The sequence below is a fragment of the Equus asinus genome, chromosome 9 (genome assembly GCF_041296235.1).
Source record: "Equus asinus isolate D_3611 breed Donkey chromosome 9, EquAss-T2T_v2, whole genome shotgun sequence".
Classification (NCBI taxonomy): Eukaryota; Metazoa; Chordata; class Mammalia; order Perissodactyla; family Equidae; genus Equus; species Equus asinus.
This window is the reverse complement of record NC_091798.1, coordinates 30608730-30629529: the sequence shown is the minus strand read 5'-3', so window position 1 is coordinate 30629529 and position 20800 is coordinate 30608730. Positions and strand designations below refer to the sequence as shown.

General features: G+C 50.6%; 1 protein-coding gene and 1 long non-coding RNA gene across 6 annotated transcripts in view; both read left to right on the top strand.

Annotated features, from left to right (window-relative positions):
- Positions 1-20800, top strand: part of PPARGC1B (PPARG coactivator 1 beta) — a 125692-nt gene that overhangs the window by 20711 nt on the left and 84181 nt on the right. The gene's annotated exons all lie outside the window — the stretch shown is intronic.
- LOC139046150 (uncharacterized) lies at positions 1287-20185 on the top strand. Its single transcript, XR_011505760.1, has 3 exons — positions 1287-7522; positions 7614-7725; positions 9331-20185. It is a non-coding gene; the product is annotated as an uncharacterized lncRNA (long non-coding RNA).

Sequence of the window (20800 nt, the reverse complement as noted above, 5' to 3'; positions counted from 1 at the left end):
AAGTCTGTCACCTTGTTGTTTTAATGTGCATTTCTTTGATTACTTGTGATGCTGGACCTTCTCCCCATGTGATTATGGGCCATTTGTGGTTTTGTTCTGTGAACTGTCCTATTTGTGAACTTGGCCCATTTTTCAGTTGGTACCCTATCCCCTCGTTGTTGTGAAACTGGATCTGAGCACCAGGAAGGGGTCTCTCCCACGTGAAGAATTGGGAAAATGGCTTGAGGTCCTAGTCTTCCCTTGCTGGGTCTGGAATACTGCTGTCTCACCGTCCCCAAAGCCAGGGCTAACTCCTTTTCCAGGTCAAAGTTCTGGCCATGTGTAGGGGCAGATGGAAGTGCAGTCTTTGCCCCCGATTCACCTGTGTGAGACCAGGAGGAGTAACTTCTTCACCTGAGCCCAGAAGGGCCATGTTTGCTGGCTTCGTTTACCAGAGGCCCAGGCTCCACTTTCACTGGGGCCGCCTGGCTGGTGCTAATGATCAGGATGCCTGTGAAACCCAGGAAAGGCAGTGGCCCAGCAACTGGGCCCCGGGGGCTCATATTTCCCCTTCACCTTGGGGCCCTCCTCTCCCTAGCTGGTGAAGGCCAGCCAGAAGCTCCATCATTGCCAAGATGTGAATCACTCCTTTCCTCTTCTCCCTGGAATAATAGAAGGAAGACTGGTTTGAGTCAGAGCAGCCTTGCAAATAGGGGCTTGGGCTTGGAAGTGAGGTCATAACACGAGCATTGCAGTGTTAATCGCTGTTTCCTCCTTTGTCATTGTCATCATCACCACCACATTATGAGCATCCTCTAGATGCCATGCACTCTGCGTTTTTACGTTTCATTCTCATAAAGATTCTGCAAAGTCTAGTGCTATTATGATTCCCATTTTACAGATGAGGACTTTCCAATTTCAGAGAACTCACTGATTTGCTGAAGACAACCTAATTATACTACCTTCGAGTAGGTGGAAGAGCCAGGATCAGCGGGCACGGTTCCCAGACCCCAAGCTCCATGAAGACAGGGACCATTCTCTGTTTCCGTTCCTTATATTTCCAGCAGCTTGAGCAAATGAAGGCATGTTGTATAGAGAGAAGACAGAACTCATAAGTCGTCTACTTCTCTAGGCCTCAGTTTCTCAGTCTGTGAAATGGGGATAGCAGGCCTTAACTCTCAGGGTTGGGAATTAAATAATATAATGTGTATAAAATGAGCGTCAGCTTGCTACTCACAAAACTTGGAATTCTCTCTGAAGCGCTTTAGAAGCGCAGGATCAAGTATAGTGTGAACTCCCGTCCTTGCAACCTTTTTCATGCAGAAGAGAGAAGCATAATTCTTGCTATGTGAGGGTAAAGGGAACACCACTAGTCATTTGGAGGAGATTGAGCGGGCTCATTTCCTGTTTGTCCTGTCCTCAGAGAGGTGAGGTGACCCACCAAAGGTCTCAGCCATCCTGTGGACTCAGCTGATTGGATTGCCCATTCTGTTCCTCCTCCCTCTTCTGGTCTCAGTCCTTATCCATTCACAACTGGATTCCTGCAGTCACTAGAGAGCGTGTCTAATGTCACTCCCTTGCTTGCACATCACCCATGGCTCCCCAGTACTTTTAAATTAAAGCCTGAAGTATAACCAATGTTCAAGGACCTTCAAGTATTTGAAGTTGGAGACTTGGGCCCCAGACGGTCCTGGGTGGTCTCCTTCCCCTTTGGGATCCTGGCCCACCCTGCAGTGTGTCATGAGTCCTCTTCCTGAAAGTGCGGGCTTGTGCTGCTGTTTTCTGTCTCTGCTGTCTCCATTTCCATCACGCATCCTACAAAACCCAGCTCCCGCGTTTGAGTGACGCCTTCCTTCTCACCTTCAGGCACAGCTGCTCCAGCCCATGCGTGGCAGCGTGCACCCATTTCAAAGTCAGCCTGTCTAGTTTGAGTCCCGGTTCTGCTGTTTGCCGGCTGTGCGACCTTTGGTGGGTCACCTCACCTCTCTCAGCTTCCATTTCCTCATGTGTAAAGATAATGATGAATAGTACTTCCCTTAAAAGTTGTTTTGAGGAGTCAGTAAAAATCAAATGACAAGATGGATTTAGAGCATCTAACGCAAAGTGTGGCGTATAATAAGCACCAAATAGTAGGTAGATCTCTTCTAGGATAGCTCACGTGAAGTGTTAACATGTAGGAAATCGCTCCAGATTGTTAAGCTCCCTGAGGGCAAGGATTTTTGTTTGATTTGTTCAGCCCTTTTTCCCCACAGCGAAGAGACAAGTGTCTGGAACACAGTCCCCATCCGGAACCCTCACCGAGAGAACGAATATGCTAGACTGTGAGCCTCTTCAGGGCACACACTGCTTCCTGTTGTGTCTCTTCGGTCCGTGTATTCCTGAGAAGGGACAGACTAATAAATGCTCCTGGAATGCCCTGAGCCGCCCTCCCCACACCTTCACCCCCACCCTTTTACCATCGGCATCGCCCACCTGCACATTGGGACCCGCTCACACCTGTCCCCTCTGGGAAGCCTTTTCGGTCACCTGTTCTTCTGCCTCTGCCCGCCGTGAGGAGGGGGCAGCTGACTCTTAGCCCTACAACTAGGTTGGCAGCTCTGGGAGGGCAAGAAATAATATTTTTATCCTGGACGGGCATTGTGGTTACCCATGAAGTAGACGAGTTTTTGAGCAAAAGAATGTTTTATATGATTAGGTGTCAGGTTCTCTGAAAAGAACTTTGTATTTTAAACATTTCACTGTGGAAAATGTCAGACACAAGGAGCCAGTGGTGGGAACGGAATAGTGAATGCCCGTGCCCCCGTGACCCGGCTTCGACTTGTGGCCACTCTTCGTTCCTCCACCCACACACTGCCTCGTGTCATCCGTGCCTGTTTTCAGTGTGTATCTGTGAAGGGACCTTTGAGGACTATTGCCTGGGTGTCTTACAATCATTGTGAGGTTGGTTCTGTCTCCCCCATTTTGTAAGTGATGACACTGAAGCACAGAGGGTTATGTGAGTCATTCAGGGTCTTGGCAGCTAGTGAGTGCCAAGGGTTTAAATCAGAGGTCTACCACTTACTAGCTGTGTGACCTTGAGCAAGTGTCTTAACTTCTCTGATCCCAGTTACCTCATAGGCAAAACTGGAGATAATAGTAGTATGTTCCTCTTAGGATAACTGCAGAGGATAAACAATGCTTGCAGCGTTGCCTGACATATAGTAAGTGCTCAATAAATGGTAGCCACTATGATAATGACGATGTAAATACACTAATGTAAATTTGAGCTTTCGGGAAGTTGGGAGTGCATTAGAGACCGTCTTGCTCAATGCCCTTACCTTGAAGTGAGGAAACAGACTGGGAACAGACAGGGGATGCCTTCAGATCACCCAGGAGAAGCAGGACAGGACCCCTGGCTGCTGTCTGCTTGGGCAGGGCGGCTCTGCATGGCAGGGACTCAGCTGTCTGGGACCCACTGTCTGGGGACTCAGCCGGGCGAGCCCTGCTTGGCTGAGATGAGATGGATGCTCCCCGGCCGCGCTGCAGCCGTGTTTTTGCCTTGTGCTTGCCTGGCAGAACACAGTCATTTAGCAGAGGGAGAGCGAGGAGACGGTAGGAACCAGGCCCTGAGCAGTTGCAGCAGCCGGCCCACGAGTGGCTCCCTGATGTTGCCATGGCAAACAGCCTTGGCAACGTGGCTGCTTGAGCCTTTATTTCTGCTCAGGCTCCTCAAGGGGAAGTGTGGTACCCAGGACACTGGGGAGGGCCCTGCCCTGGCTCCTTGGCACCGAGGAGGACCCGGCTTCCGTGCTGCTAACCATTCTAGGCCACAGCAGCCCCTGCTCAGAACATCTGCAGGCCCACCCTGCACAACCTGCAGAGCAGACTCCTGGGTATGACATTCGAGGCCTCAAATGCTTATCCATCCACCTATTCATCAAATACTGTGTGACCATGCGACCTTGCACCACTGCTGTGAGAGCAGAACATCATATTCTTAACATGGACCCTGGTGTTAGGTGTTCCCAGTCTGGCTTCATCTTCAGCCGTATCTTTCAAGAATCACAGTGATGAGAACAGTCAACAGCTGCTAACCCTTTCAAGCAATCACTCTGCTGAGCCCTGTGCTAAATTATTCACATGTGCAATCACGTTTAATCTCAGAGGAGCCCCATGAAGTAGTCCCCACTGTTAGCCCATTTTACAGTCGAGCAGACTGAGGCTGACCCAGAGTTGGTGGTACTGGTGTTGTTCTGCAGTCCCTTCCCTGTACCAGGCAGCCCCAAGACCCCTGCCACGGTATCTGTCTCCCCCACCTCCAACTGCATCCTGGAGGCCCAGCTCGAGTGCCACCTCCCTAATTCCCCCTTTCTGAAGTGGCCTCTTTTGCTCTGTGATCCCACAGTCTCTTATAGACACCTCGTGTGTCCTGCCTGCATTACTCTGTTCCCCGGAGAGTTTATATCCGTCCTCCAGCTGCCCCCAAACAAAGCAGATGGAGAGACTGACTGAAGGAGAGCTCTGAGTGTCCTGGTGAGGAGTTCGGACCTGGCAGGCAGCGATGAGTCAGCCGAGGGTGCATTAGGGTTGTTATTAACAGCAGCAATCATAGAAAATAGCTAATACTTAGTGACCACTTGGTATGTGCCAAGTACGAAGCTAGGACCTCTAGGAGCATTATCTTGTTTCATCCTCAGCCTCCTGGTGAGGTCGGTACCGTGGTGCTCTGACGCTGCAGGAAGTTCAATGACTTGCCCAGAGGACCCAGGCAGGAAGTGGAAATGCTGGGATTTGAACCCGGGGCTGCCCCAGTTCAGAGCAATCACTAGAGTGTGGCTAATCTGGCTGAGCAGCAGGTAGAAAGAGCCGGAATGGGGGTCACGGGCGGCAGGAAGGGAGCATCTGCAGTCGGCCTCAGCAGGGGCGCCTGGTGGAAGCGAGAGGGATGTGGGAGAGAAGGCCCAGAGTGCAGGGGCTTAGTGGCATCTCTCCGGCCGAGATGGGGTGCAGAAGAGGGTTGGCTTTGAGGAGGATTGGTATGGGGAGGGACTATCCGTTTGCTCAGGGCCCGCTTTGTGCCAGGTTCGTCCCCATCCCTGGCTTTCCCTGGAGCCTTGTTAAATGCAGAACTCCGGGCCCAGCCTGTGATAGCTCTTGTTTATGAGTTTATTCTTCACTCCTCTCTCTTCTCTCCCCAGTCAGGACTGGAGCTCCCTAAGGAAAGGGATCTTGTCAGTCCCCCAGTGCCTTAAGAGTTCCTGGCACTCTGTAGGCCCCCAGTAACTATTTTTTGAGTGACTGAATGAGTGAGCAAATGCTGTTAGATCTTTCAGAAAATTCATCATGCCTTTGCCTGGCCCCAGAGGCCCCTTCTCTGTGCTTGGAGCTGTGCTAGGATGTGTGGTGAGGGGATTGTCCCCGTCCCCACAAGGAGCCTGCTGCCCTTATCTCCAAGATGGCCTGGCACCCAAAGGAATCAAAGGCAAGCACTTTCTGAAGCTTCTGGAACCCCCTATGAGAACACCCCTCCAGTGGGCAGGTCTTCGTGGACTGTTAACCCGCTGTCAGGAGTCCAGCCTGTCACAGGGCATTGCTCTGGCCCAACTAGGGCAGGGCTCCAGCTTCAGGAGTCTCTGTATCTGCGGGTAGGTGTCTGGTCGAATGTGCCGGCACCTTCCAGGGAGGGTGAACCCAGTGCCTTACACTGGGCTTCATGTCTGTTGCCTGGCTGCCTATTCCAGAGGGCCTGGGCAGGCCGGCCTCCGCTCTGCAGGAAGAAAGGGAGTTCCAGGGAGGGAAAGGGGCGAGGGAGCGCTCGGGGACCAGTGGCCGCATCCTCCAGCCCGAGAGGGTTAACTCCACGCCATATCGATCTTTCTTTCCTTCCTCGGAATCCTCTCAAGACTCAGTCTGTCCCACGTCTGATCACCCGTCACCTTAGGGCTACTTAGGGCCAATCTGCCTTTAGTTTACGCACACTTCTCAAAGATCCACAGTCCTGTCCAGCCTCATCCCATCAGAAGCAGCAAGTCGGCTCTGTTAGTGTGTGTCTGTGTAGGCATGGGGCAGGGGTGTGGTTCCGCCAGAGGCAGAAACACGTGGACTGTGGCCCTGCAGGCAACTTGGGGCCTTTTTATTTTTATTTCTTAAAGAGAAGACAGGGTCAAGGCTGACTTCTTTTTCTTTTAAAGACTGGCACCTGAGCTAACATCTGTTGCCAATCTTCTTTTTTTTTTCTTCTTCTTCTCCCCAAAGCCCCCTAGTACATAGCTGTACATTCTAATTGTTGGTCCCTCTAGTTCTGCTATGTGGGATGCCGCCTCAGCATGGCCTGATGAGCGGTGCCATGTCCGCGCCCAGGATCCAAGCTGGAGAAACCCTGGGCTGCCGAAGCAGACACCAACTTAACCACTCGGCCTTGGGGCCGGCCAACTTGGGGCCTTTCAGTGAAGGGACAAGAAGGTGCCTTGTTCCTGAAGTACAAAGCTGGTGCGTCATAGAGACAGTGGGTCATCCCCGAGGAAAGGCATCTTCTGTTCCGTGTTGCCTGGTCGAGGAAGCAAGGAAGAGGGAAATGCACTTGGACCTTACCATCTAAAATAGGAAGTCTGACGAAAGCAGGAAAAGTTTCACAGCCACCTGTAAACTTAGCTTCTTGTGAGCACCCTTCTTCCTCCATGATGTCGGGGGAATAAGGAGTCAGTCTAGCTGTAAAAGCTGTGACAGCTAAGGCAGCCTCCTAACGTGAGATGTTGTCTTTGTATTTCCAGGGCTGCACGGGATGTAGAGAGTGTGTGGCAAATGCTGACTGGCCTCAAGAAACCGTATGGCTTAGTGACCGACGAGAGCAAACTGTCTGGTTCAAATCTTAGCTTTAGAACTTATTAGCTGTGTGATCCAAGGAGTGAGACAGCTACTCTGTGCTCTAGATAGCCAGCGCCCACATGGGAATAATAATAGGCCTTACTTCCCGGGGTTGGTAGGACTAATCAGTGGCTCTCAGTCATGAGTGCATGTCCGAATCAACTGTGTAGTTAAAAAAATAATAATTATACGTCTGGGGCCATCCCAGTCTTATTGAATGAGAATCTTTGAGAGAGAGCCGGCCCTTAAGCTTCCATGTTTTTAAAAAGCTTCCTCTCATGGCACCCCTGCTCTGGTTCTAAACAATTAGATACTGTTTGTAGAGTGTCTGGCATTAAGTGGGTGTCTCCTGCCCTCTCTGTCCTTCCTGCCTTAGTCTGGAGCACAGGTGGCACTGAGGATACAGGTGACCGAGGAGGGGATGGAGGGCCCCTTTTTGATGCCCGTGTAGAGCAGGGCGGCCTCCTCATCTGGTGTTTCCATTTGATCTTCACATCAATTCTGCGTCGCAGGCAAGAGGAGAGGAGTGTTCCCACTTTACAGCTGGGAAAATGGAGGCCCAGAGAGGGATGTGATAGGATCCTGCAGCAAATCAGTTTTCAAGTATTTGTCTTCATCGCTGTATCTGACCTCCTTGAGCCTCAGCCGCAAACCAGCTTATTGGACAATTCAGGAGGGGGCATCACAGTTACTGTAAGAGGTGGGTAGGTTGGCAGCAGGGGAAGGGAGGGAGCCTGAGGGAATGCAAGCCATCTACGGACCCTCAGACCAGTGATCATTTGATTTATCAGGACCCTTAATGATCAGAGAGTGCTGGTCATGGTCCCAGGCCACACTGCAGTTTAGGAGAAGCAACAGGACTAGAACCCACTTCTCCTGATGCCCAGTTCACTGTCCTCCCAGGTATGTGTGCTGCTTCTACAGAGTGGGCAGGGCATAGCTCAAATGATAATGGAAGTAGTCTTCGAGCTAATGTAGTGAGGCCTTTGCACATGCTGTTCCCTCTGCCTAGCATGCTCTTCCCAGGCATTGCCATAGCCTGCTGCTCCCTCACCTCCTCCAGATCTGAGACATCACCTCCTCAGAGAAGCCTGTCCTGATCATCTTCTCTCCGCTTTCTTTTCCAGTACTGTGTTCTCTTTTCCTTAAGGCGTGTACCACTCCTAGGTACTTTCTTGTTTATTAATTTGTACCTCATTGATTGCCTGTTGGCATTGTGGAAATGGAAGCTCCACAAAGACTGGACATTGCCTCTCTGGCTCCCACTGTATCCCCAGTACCTAGCCTAGGGCCTGGCACATGGCTGGCACTCACCAAATGTTTCTTGAATGAATGAATGAATGAATTAATTAATTCAGTGTGTGCTGAGCCCTTAATCTGTACTGGCCACGGTGTTGAGCTCACTTAACTCTCCCAACAACCCAGGAGATAAATACTCCTAGCCCCATTCTTTAGATGAAGGACCTGAGGCTCAGAGGGTGAGTGGTGGGGCTGGGGGATATAGATCCTTTGCTGACTGAGCCACTCAGAGGCCCCCAGGGGCCCAGCAGGCAGGTGTGACCAGAGCCCTGCCCCCAGGGAGTCATGCCCCAGTGCCCCAGTGACCTCACACCACTTTCTCCCTAGGTTGGGCAAGAGCTCTTCCCTGTCCTGTGGGTGCAGCCACAGGACCTGCTCAGCAGCACCCTGGGCCTCCAGCCTTTTCCAGCACTTGCCCTTTGTCCTGGTGACTGAGGGAGTGGCTGCCTGGCTTGCACTTTGTGGACCGGCCTCCAGCAGGAATGTGGCAATCTCCCACCTCTGGGGGTGGGTGGGAGTGGGTGGGGGTGGGTGGGGGTGGGTGGGCCGGGCACAGCATAGTAGCAGGCCAACCTGGAGGACAATGGTGGTATCTTGCCAGAGGCCCTTCTCCCTAGAGCCAAAGTAGGCCCAGATTAATGGATCGAGTCTTCGGGGAGAGCAGACTAGGCTAGAGGATGATGGGAAAAGCCTGCGAGGCAGGAGGGAAATCTGGAATCTACCCCAGAATGAGAAGAAAGACCTCCTTTGCTCAGATGACCTCACAGTAAATTTTCAATAATCCAGTTGCGGGACAGCCAGACGAAGCGGTGTCAGCTGGTTCCAGTTGTGGACTCAGCCTAGGGTCTGGATTTTGAGGGTCAGCGGAGGGCAGACTAGAACGGTGGTCAAGACCCGAGCTCTGAGGCAGGGTCTGAGTCCAGAGTCCGTCATTTAGCAGCTGAGTGACTTAAGGCGTGTTTCTTAATCTGCATGGGTTCAGTTTCCTCCACTGTGAAATGGGATAATAGTAAGTCTCTCAGCGGGTGGTTGAAGCGATGAGAAGATAAAACATCTGAAGAACCTGGTGCAGTGCCTTCTTGTTACCGTGATAACGGTAGCCAGTGACTGGTTGCTTTGATGACAGATTGGTGGAGGAAACTGGTGGACCCCGTGAGTTATACAACATGGATTATCATTCGATACCCCTTCCTTTTTCTGTCCATGCAGCCATCCCTCCCTCTGTGCGGGAAGCCGGGACTGCAGATCTGACAAGCCCTGCTCCTTGTCCTGGGAAGCACAGATCCGCAGATGGCCGTGGAAGGTGGCCAGTGCAGAGGGAGTATCCAGACAGCATGTGTAGCAGAAAGAGTATTGAGGGATGAGCGGGAGCTGGCTGATACGGTGGAGAGGGGCGTCCTAGGGACAGACCAGCCTGTCCTAAGGCCCTGCACAGCCCTGCAGTGAGTGACTTGGGGAGACGTGAGCTCCCTCCCCATTCGTGGAGGATTTGAGCTGGCTGGAGGACTCCCGGGAGGGTGAAGAACATGAGGATGACCTCAGTGTCTGGAAGAATCACAAGTAGGAGCACCAAGATTTCCAGCCCGAGAAACCAGCTGGAGGCTGCTCTGGGGCGTGGGGAGGTCTTGGGGGGGGGGGTGACTCGGTTTTCCCCGGGCCTCACAGGCAGGACGGAATGAATGATATGACCCTGTGGTCTGGAGTGGAGGCATAAGCCTGGGGCACAGTCTCTCCCCTGCAGTTCTGGCCAAAGTCCTTTGCCCAGTAAAGCAACACTCTCCAGCGTGATGGGGCCGGGCCCCCACAACCACGAGGTACTTGATGGGCAGGGATAAGGTTTGTAGCTTTACAGGATAAGCCTTCAATAAATTTAATGATGATAATGATAATTATTGCCATAATAATCATAATTATGACTCCTGTTCCCACCGCTGTTACCCCTTTTAGCATATTACTGTGAAATCCACATGGCGTTTTCACATCCATGATTCACATCCTCATGCGGATTTTCATTTCCATTTTACAGATGAAGCACCTAAGGCCCAGGGATGTTGAAACGACTTGCCCAATAAGGTCACTCTGTAGGAACTCAGCAGAAGTAGGGGACTTGTGGCCCCCTGAGGCTGCCTGGTCGAGAAGGAATGGTTTTGTAAGGGGCCCCTCAGCTGTTCATGTCAGAGCCTTGTCTAGGTTGAGTTCCTAGGATTGTCTGGTTTTTTTGCTTGAGTAAGATTGTGGCTGAGCTAACATCTGTGCCAGTCTTCCTCTATTTTCTGTGTGGGATGCCGCCACAGCATGGCTTGATGAGTGGTGTATAGATCTGTGCCCGGGATCTGAACCCATAAACCCTGGGCTGCTGAAGCAGAGCTTGTGAACTTAACCACTACACCACCAGACCATCTCCCCAGGGGTGTCTTGAATCCTCCTTGGAGCAATGATCCCCAGTCTTTTTGGAGTTCCATTGTGTGATTTTTGCAATAGTTGCAAATCCCCCCAAAAAAGAGGGGATTTCCATTGATTGCTCTTTAACTTCCATTGATTCCTCTTTAAATTAGAGTTAGGAAAGAGAAAATCTTGTTAAGAGAATTTCTTAGCTGCCCTGGAGATTAGAGTGCTATGGTGAGACCATTGTCTCTGGGAGTCTTGAAGAAGGCCTGGGTTCAGGTCCTGCCTGTCCCTCATTGCTGTGTGACCTTGGACAAATCTGGCTCCCTCTCTGGGCCTGAGTTACCCCACTTCTCCCATCTCTGCCACGCTGTAACTCATTCTTTTTCTATCATGGGGTTGTGTTGATTTTGTAAATTCTGCTTGGGGTGGAACTGCCAGGTACTGGATAGAGAAGGGAGAATGTTAGAGTCTGGAGACAGATGGAGCTGGGAACTGTCGCATCTCAGACCAGCAGTGTGATTTCTGGGCACAGCCAGTTGCAGGTTCTTAATTCCCCAGTTATGTCCCTTTTCCTGGCGACAGGTGCTGACTTCTCTTTGAACTGCAAGTTGGAAGAAATTTGTCATGGGATCATGTGCCTTAAACGAGTGGGTTTGGAAGGAGGAGAAGGCGGAGGAGGTCCTCCAGGCAAGAGAATCCCCGACTTCCAGCCCTCTCAGTGAATCACGGAACATTTGGATAAGTCACTCACGGGGGTGGAAAGATTGGGTGAAAATCAGGAACTTCGGGCCAGATTTTTTTAAAGGAGCAAATTATTCAAAATCTTCTACTGATAGATTATATCTAAAAATTGATTTCTTCCCTTTTTTCACAGTACTGTTTTATCCATCTTGAGTCATTTTTTTATCTTTAAAACTGCCTTTTAGTTCTCTCTGTTTCAGTTATAAAATATTTTAATGAGGGAGGGAAGGTGTCAGCGAATTCTCAGAGGCCCCGGGGGGTCGGCAGACTTGGCTGTGGGCGCTCCTTGAGGCTCAGGATGGCTTCTCTTGGCCCCGGGCCCCCAGTGTCTTTCAGGCAGAGCTGCTACCAGCTCAACCATGAGGTCTGCATTATTTAAAGAAAGCTCGCATCCACTGGAAAAAGAGCGACCGCACTTACTGTACCGTGTGGCCAATAGGCAATTCAACACCAGATCTCCCCAGCTCCCTCCCGCCCTCTCCAGCTGCCAGACTTTGCAACCAGCCGCCAGGATTAGGTGACAGCGGGACTGACGGGCAGGTCCATGTGCACACAGTGGGTGCCCGTGTGGGCGGCCCGGCCCCACTTCAGCCTTGACAACGGGATCTGCCTTGGTCTAGGGCAAGCTCTGCTCTGAGCCTTACAGAACAAGTTAAAACCACTTTTTAATTTTTTTAATTTTAATTTTTATTTTTTTTTGAGGAAGATTGGCTCTGAGCTAACTACTGCCAATCCTCCTCTTTTTGCTGAGGAAGACTGGCCCTGAGCTAACATCCGTGCCCACCTTCCTCTACTTTATATGTGGGACACCTACCACAGCATGGCTTTCCAAGCGGTGCCATATCCACACTCGGGATGTGAACTGGCAAGCCCCGGGCCGCCGAGAAGCGGAATGTGCCAACTTAACCAGTGCACCACCAGGCCGGCCCCTAAAAGCACTTTTGTTCAGTAGTAAAAGAAGCTAAAAATTATGTAATTTAAAGCAAAAAATTTATATTGCTGTAACTCAGACATTTGTTTAATTGCTCCTTAATTCACCATCATCCCCAAAGTGTTTTGGAGAAATAACTTATTGCCTTAAATTCCTTTTTTCATTTTATATTTTGGTTGTTTGTTCAACAAATGTAATATATATATATTTAAAATTAATATTCATTTTTAAAAAATTTTTTTAATAAAATTAAAAAAAAATTTCAAGTGTTAGGAACTAACTTGTCAGAGAAAGTGAGACCGCCCATGTCCTGTAATCTCTTCCCCTCAAGAAACAACCACTCTTGTGTGTTTAAAGGCCTTTCAACTGAATATATGATTACCTGTTTTCTTTAATTTCTGTATAAATTGTATTTTCTTGTTACAAAAGTGGCAGGTGTTCATTTATTGAAATTTGAGAGAGTACAAATAGGCAAGAGGAAAGAAAAAATCCTAGCGCCCAGAAATAACCAGTCAAAAGCAGTGCTTTTTTTTTTTTTTTTTTTTTTAAAGTACTGTTGTAGGTTCCACCTCCAGCCGAGCTTCCCTCCTTGGGCGCACTTCTCCTGCCTCCCAGCTGTCATTTATGGGCTGGTGTCTGCCTGTGACCTTGAGAGGGAGAGAACCTAGACAGGCTTCATGTTTAACTGTGGCTCCTGGTGTGGCCTCGTTCAGCCTCTCTCCTTTGTAAAATGGGAGCAGTCCCTGCATTGCTGCGACAACGCGTGTATCGTGGAGTCCAAGCTAATTGCACGTTGTAGAGTCATAAATAGATGTAAGGCAGTGTTGTTACTCCACCAGCCTGCGCGTACCACAGCGGCGGCTGTTGTTTTAACGCAGACAATATCTGATCACCTCCAAGAATTTCACATGACCTGAGGCCATTCTACCCCAGGATTAAATCACCCCGGGGGGTTGGGCTTTTATTCTACGCACTGTGTATCTCATCTGTCTATACATAAGTTTGTTAATGTGTACAGAGCAAGATAAACACCCTTGCTGGTAGAGAAAGCATTCAAACCCAGGCTTCCTGATTTAGAATCGATTACTCAGCCGGGCCCTTTGAAGTGTTAGCTGATCCACCTTGTGATTCAGCTGCATTTGGAGCCAGCCCAGGGGGAAGAGATTGGTGGGGGTCACGCGGAGCAGGCCCTGGAAGATCCAGCTACCAAACATTAATTTTCATACTGGTTTTGACATACAGCCTTGTTGAATGGGAAGAGGACAATAGACTGGCTTTTGTATTTGTTTTGAAAACGTAACATGTGATCCTGCTTGAAAAAATTGTAAAAGTTACAAATGGAAGTCCTTTCTCCCATTCTTGTGCTCCTATCCCCAGGGGCACCCTGCTACCAATTTCTAACATGTTCTTCCAGAGATAGCATGCAGACACCAGCATATGGAGGGTCTGACCTCCTGCCTCCATTTTTTGCACAAATGGTAGCAAGCTGAGAGCATGGCCGTACAACTTGCTTTCTTCCACTTCATAATATATCTTAAAGATCTGCTTCATTTTCTAGCTTGACTGTCGTTTGTTTAACGGTTTTCCATTAGGCATTTAGGTTATTCCTAATTTAGTGCTGCTATGAGTCTGTAGGGACTGTCTTTGTCTAAGTGTCATTTTGCTTGGGAGTGGATGTGTAGGATAGATCCTCCGAGGGGAATGGCCCAGTTAAAGAGCGTGTGCATTTCAAATTTTGGTAAATATCGCCACATTTCCCCTTCGTGAAATTATATTAGTTTTACATTCCCACAGAAATGAATAAGAAATGATCGCTTCCTCACGCCTTCACCCATACAGCATGGTGTTAAACCTTTTTGATCGTTGTCAGTCCCGCCTCTCTGGAGTTTAAATTTGCAGTCTTCCCCTCATGGTGAAGTGTCACTTGTGATTCCTCTCCAGTGAGCGGCCCGTTGTGCTGTTGATTCTTTCTCATTGGTTTATAGGGATGTACTTATTTTCCCCACAGTTTCCCTCACAAAACCCTGGGACCTTTTTGGGCTCCCTCCTCCCCTCTGGCAGTGCCGGTTGGAGGAGAAAGCCCGCTGGACTAGGGTGGGGATCCAGCTCCTGGTGCTGCCACCTGCCGGCTGTGGGACCTGGATGAAGTCTCTTAAACTCTGAGCCACTGTTTCTTTCCCACTCTGTGAGGCGAGGATGTTAGCCCAACAGCAGGGTTTTGGGGTAGGTGAGATAATCAATGTGAAAGTGTTTTATAAACTGTAGAAAGCTGTAAAAACTGAATATCACATTCATATTTCCATAGTTTCAAGTGAGTGAGAGAGTTTAGATGTCTAAAACTTGAGAGTCGGGTCAGCTCGTTAAACAGGTGGGCCAGGTGAGGCCTCGAGACAGTGGACCTGCCGGAGTCCTGTGTCAGAGGCTGGCCTGACCGGGAACGGGGGCCCGAGTCGTCCTGCTGTAGTGGGAGCCATGGGTGACATGCAGTTTCTTTCAGAGCATCCTGATTTTTATAGTAAATTTTCCCAGCTGCCATGACAGCCTTTCCCTTTCAAGGGGAGTGCTCTGTGGCTGAACCCCAAGAGCCTGTCCTTTAGAGCTGGAGAATACATCAGTTGGAATCTCAGTTCTGCCAGCTGTTGGCGGCAGAGCCTACACCAGGTGACTTCACCTTTTGGGGCCACGGTAGCCTTCTTTGTGGAGCCTAGAGGGCTGTTGAAAGGATTACTGAGACCACGGTGGTGGAGCCCAGCCCATCTGGCACATGATGCGGCTTGGTTGATGGTGTCATTATTACTGGTTGGCATTGCAGGAGGCGTGGTGGCTGCATAGTCACGGGGCCAGGCTGCGGCCGATGACACCCTGGGTTCAAGGCCTCACTCTGCCTTCCCTTGCTGGTTGGGCATCTTACATCAGCTCTCTGAGGTAATGGTGGGAGCCCTGGCTGGACAGGCTTGATTTGAAGAATCGGTAGACTTTATATTTATATACAAAGTGCTTACCATGTAGGTGGTACTTCATAAATAAGTTATTTAAAAAGTACTTACTGATGTGCCTGTTAGGTGCCAGCACTTATCCAGATGTTGGGGATTTTGAGCAGAAAAGTAGCAGCATCCCTGGCCTTGGGGAGCTTACATGGCCCTAGTTCATTGTTCATTATTGTTTTACTTTTATTGCTGTTCTCGGTCGAGTGGTCTGGCCAGTGTCAGTAGGTTCCGCTTGGCCCCTGCTGAGCAGCTCTAGGACACACACTCAGGGGATTTGGGATTTTTCCTGCCCCTGTAGACTGCAGGTCACTTCCTGTGAGGTGCTCTTTTCCCATAACCTCAGGAACTTGACTCAGCCTGCCTCCCTCCTCCCCCGACAGGGGTGGGGGCCTCACCTGTGACCTGTGAGCAGAGGGGATCAGAGCCTCCTTGACCGGGGGCCACAGCCTTATGGTCCAGTGCCTTGTCTGACATCCCACTGAGACTAGACCTGGTTCCTGACCTCTTGACCTGGGTCATTCATTGTTCTGCCAAGGGGCGCTTCTCTCACCTAACCCATGTTTAATGCCCATTTCCTGGATGCCACCATTGTACTCGGACCTGGGGAAACAGGTATGAGCTAGACCCAGTCATGCCCATGGGGAGCTGGCCTAGGGAGGCAGAAAATAAACAAGATGATAACAGCTAGTGATAGGCCCTGCGAAGAGAATCAATACAACAAGGACATGTGATGGCGGCCAGTAAGCTACATTACAAAGGGTGGTCTGGAAGCCCCTCTGAGATGCTATTTGTGCTGAGGCCTGAGAAATCAAAAAGGAAGTAACGTTTTGGGGGAAAAGTGTTCTTGGCAGTGGGGACAGCAAGAGGAGAGGCCTTGAGCAGCTGGGCTTGTCATTCTTCACGAAATACTCCAACTACCCATGAAAACAGGACCCAGGGGGGGCTGTGAAGAGACCAGGTGTGTTTGAGCATCTTTTCAGAGCAGGTGAGGAGCTAGTTATAAATCAGAGCGGGCCCCGCCCGAGGGGATCACTGAGTCAGCCTCGGGGAGGTGAGTGAATAAATGCAGTTTAGGCCATTGCTTGAGCTACAGTATTTATTTGAAATGAGTAAAACCCACAAGGCCTTTATAAGTTGCCGAGTCGAGGCCTTCCTAATTCAGAGTGGCTGTGGCAGGCTGTCCTAACAGATGAGGGCTTCCTCGCTGCCTCTCCATCTAATGATATCAGCGTGCACAGCCACCGTCGACACAAAGTCAATTTCCACTCTTGGATCTGCGATTTAACGCCCGGCTGCTCAGAGGGCTGCAGAGAGTTGGGGTCACTGGGGCTAATTGGGTTGCTTAATAAGAGGGAGGTTCTTAGAATTGGAATAGCTGGGCCTGGGGGCAGGGTCATGATGTGGAGAAATCAGCAGGGCTGGACCAGGGGGCCAGGCTGGAGGAGGAAGGGAGGCCCGGCCAGAGGGAGCCGCTGGTCACAGAGCTGGAATGACTCGGATTAATGTGGAGGCGTGGACTCCCGTGGACACTGCTGCCTTGGGAGGGAGTCCTGTTGCCCTAGGAGTTTGTGTTCTAGAAAAAGGACAGGTGGGCAGCTTGGGGCATTTTCTGGCCTTGATTAATCTTTCCTAGCAACAGCCTGGGTGGTGGGGACCTTTTCTCCCTCACTCTCCTTCTACCACGACCCTCGCCCCTATCCCACACAAAGCATGTCTCTGGTCAGCGCTAGCTGGTGCTGGGGACAGGTCTACTGCATGATGGCCGTGTGAGGGTGCTGCTCAAAGCAGTAAGGCTAAAGGTCATTTGGCCAACTCATATCCCACCATGGGGTGTACTCTGGCTGGCTAACTTGTGCCCTTGGGGCAAGTCTGGCCTCTCACCTTGTTCTAGGTCACAATTTACTTACTCATCCATTCACTCATTTACCTAGTCAATCATACATTCTTTTGTTTATTCATTTATTCAACAAATACTTGTTGAGCCATAGTCCATGCCAGGCTCTGTGTTGGGTGCTAGGAGCACAGTCGCCACAGGATGGACTGAGCCCGCTCTCTTAGGGTCTGTGGGCGAGGGAAGAAGAGGACCTGTGCATTGCACACATCGTCATGATTCTACTTGTCATTGACGCTGTACGTCGCTTCCTGTTGTGAGACCTACCTCGAAAGACAAGTCCTGGGACCTGGCTGCGGGGCCGAATCCACGTGGGATCTCCTGTGTGGACCTGTGCTGTGGCAGGTGCCACCTTTTGGGAGTAGGGGTCCTATCTGGGAGCTCCTTACCATGGGGACTCACAGACGTCTGCAGGCCAGTGCTGCCCAGGCACTTGAGCCTCCCTCCCAGGCTCCACGGCGTCTTGTGTCTCAACTGGAGTCATAGCCTGCTTTTTTTTAAAAATTCAACAAATATTTAATAAATATAAATTTTTTGCATTTTCCTTCCAGCTTTAAAGCAGATTTAGTTAATTAAAGAATTGGCCATTAATTTTATACATTCATAATGCCTCTGGTTCACGTAAGAGTAACTTCCGCTTTGTTTTTAAATGTAAAATAAAAATTTATTTTAAAGTTTTTATTATTAAAGAATTAAATGTTTATTGAAGAAAATTAAAGAAAGAGATACACCCTCCAAAAGAAAATAAAAGCCACCCGTAATTTTGTTATCTAGAGGTGACCACCGTGAACATTTCTTTCGTCTTTCTTCCCATATACATTTTTCCTTTTAAAAAAAGTAGATCATATTGACTTTGTGACTTTTTCACTTGGCATTATACTGGATAATGCATCTTTATTAAGGTCTCATTCATCTTTATTAAGGTTTATGGAAGGTCTTTAATTTTTGGCTTTAAATTTTTAACTCACTGTTTTGATGACAGCAGGCCCATGTTCCTCATGGATGTAGCTCGAGATTCTGTTTTGCGGTTTGATGTCTCTCCTTGAGAGCCAATTATGTTTTACTCATGACCTCAGGCAAGTAATTGACTCCTGTTTGCCTCTTTATTTATTTGTAAAAGGGGGAAATTACTGTCCCTCCCTCTTGGAGTGGATTTGTGGGGTGAACGAGTACATGGGCCTGGTGCCATAACAAGAGCTGCCACTAAGGAGCAGGAGGGGTGGGTGGGGTGCCCCCATTCCTGAGTTGGTGGCCAGGAGCCGGAGCCCCTGAGGTTAAGTCACCTGCCTCAGTGGCTGTTGACCAGAGTCAAACTGGAGCAGCATATAAATGAAAGTGGGGCTGCGCCCTGGGCAGGGGCGGGCTGCTTCAGTGGGAAGATGGACCTCCTGCTCCTCCCCTCATCCTCACAAACCAGAGGAAGTGCATTTGGTTAAGAATGACCCACATCCGGCCCCAGGCATGCTTCCAGCAGCAGAGTGGGGCAGCTGCACGGCTGCTCCTGGAGGGTTGGTGAGTGGCTTGGCTGCCAAGAGCCCCTCCCAGACCGGAGGCCACTCACACCTGCCCTGGATATTGAGGCTCAGAGAGACTGAACTCTGGGCCCAAGTCAGGCAGTGTGTTCGTGGGCAAAGCTAGGATTTAAACCCAGGGCTTTCCTACCACCTCTTAAATGTTAGACTCCTTTGCCTGGTGGGATGGAGCACGTATTGTGTGCGAGAGGAGCCGTTAGGGGGACAGACAAAAAAGGAGGGTGGTCCTTGCTGAAATGGTGCGTACACATAATAAAAGAGATGCTGCAAGGGCCAAGGATGCAGCAGTGACTGCCACTGATGCATTCCTTCAGCCTGCGCCAGGCCGGGCCCTGTGCTCAGCTCCGTGAGCAAGCAGACTGCATCAACCAGCAAAGAGCAAACTGTGTCAGCGGCAGAGGGCTCTGGGTGGCAGTTCCTGGGAAGGATTGCTGGGGTGGGACCTGAGGTTGAGCTACCCCAGCTGCAGTGACCCCAAAGCCGGGGACAGGGCCTTGGCATTGAATGGTAGCTAAGGGCAGGGCTTTTGACTCAGACCAGCCTTAGTGCTGAGTCTGAGGATCCTGCCATTTAACATGCAGTGTGATCTTGGTCAAGTTCCTTGGCTTTTCTGAGCCTCCTGCTCTGTTTAAAAGGGTGCAAGAATGAAATGAGAATAAATGAACATAATGTATCTACAGCAGCCAGGTGGTTATCATGTCAACTTCTCCATGTCATTGTCCCTCATGGTGGCGGCAGCAGGTGTGCAGCAGTCCAGGACGTGCTTGGGATTGGCATTGCTTGTACATTGTGGAGTGAAATATAAGTGGAACCCAAATGCTATGCAAATATGACAGACACTGTCCTGCTAACGATCTTCTGCACCTGCCACACAAATAAGAGGGACCGAGGCCTGCTGGGCCTGGCTGGGCCTTGAGTTGGGGAGGAGCGGAGTCATTTCTGGAATTTGCCCCAGGGTGTAGCAGTCTCCCCTTTGGCCTGGTCCCACAGTGCGCACCCAGGCCCACTGAGCATTCAGGAAGAGCCTCCCATCCCTGAAGTAAAGGTAAAAGAAAAAGCCTGTGCCTCAAACCAGGGGACAGGGTGGGAGGCGCAGGCAGGTGTCTGGAATTGGAGCATATCCCCCACCGCTCTGATTATTAAAGCAGCACGGGGTGTCTGCGGGAACTTGCTCAGTGGCTGGTGCTGGCTCAGCCTCCGGCCCCTTCTCACACTCCACAGGACTGTTTTGGTTTTGGTTTTGAGGGCCCTGGAGGCACTGCTCGGGTCTGATCCTGCCTCTGTGGCTTATTAACTTGACAGGCTGCGGGTCCCTGCTGTCCTTGGTCCCCTCATCCATAACAAGGGAGCATGAGTTGTCCTGGGGACGCATGCCAGCAGCACCTGCCTCCTCGTGGTCCTGGGTGAAACGAGATGGTGCCTGCCTGAAGAGCTTGGGACGGTGCCCGTCACCGCGAGCCCTCACATTTGTGTTCTCGACTGGGATAAACTCCCTCCATAGTTTAGTTGTACTCCCTGCTCCTGTTTTCTGGCCAGATCCTTGTCCTCCCTGGGTCCCTGAGAGGACTTCTGGGAGGTGATGGGCGTAAAATGCAAGGGCAGTGATAAGCAGAGGGGCATCTGTGGTGACTGAGGTCAGGAGTCCCCTGCGGTGGTGGCCACATGCCTCCCTGCAGATCCTGGCCTGACTCACCGGCTCAGGCCTCTTTCTAGCCGGCATTCCGGCCTTCCCAGGCCCCAGCCTTCTCTTTTATCCTGAGGGAGGATTCCAGGGCTATCAAGAGTAGAAGAGATTTTAGAGGGCATCTCACCCAGCATCCTCCCGGGCAGGGCCTGGATGTTCTAGCTGCTGCTTGCACACAGGGCAGGACAGGGTGCTCACTCTCTGGAGGCCCCCTTTTTTGTTTGGGAGACAGTGTTAGCAACAAGTGGGTGTTGAGCTGAATCTGTAACTTCTGTCCTCTGGCTGTCCCTGTGGGCTCTCCCTTGAGCACCTCAGGTCCCTTCAGGAAGGTGAACTCTCCCCCGCTCCCTCTCTCTCCCCTCCCGTGGCCCTGGAGCCTCCCTCCCTGGGGCCTTTGGCCCTGGTCCTGCAGTTCCCATTCTGCATTCCTGGGAGAGCCACAGTGGTGCTGAGAGCTCCCCCATGGCCCCAAGTCCTGGGGTGACACGAACTTTTCTCTTTCTCTCCTATTAAAGTTACAGATCA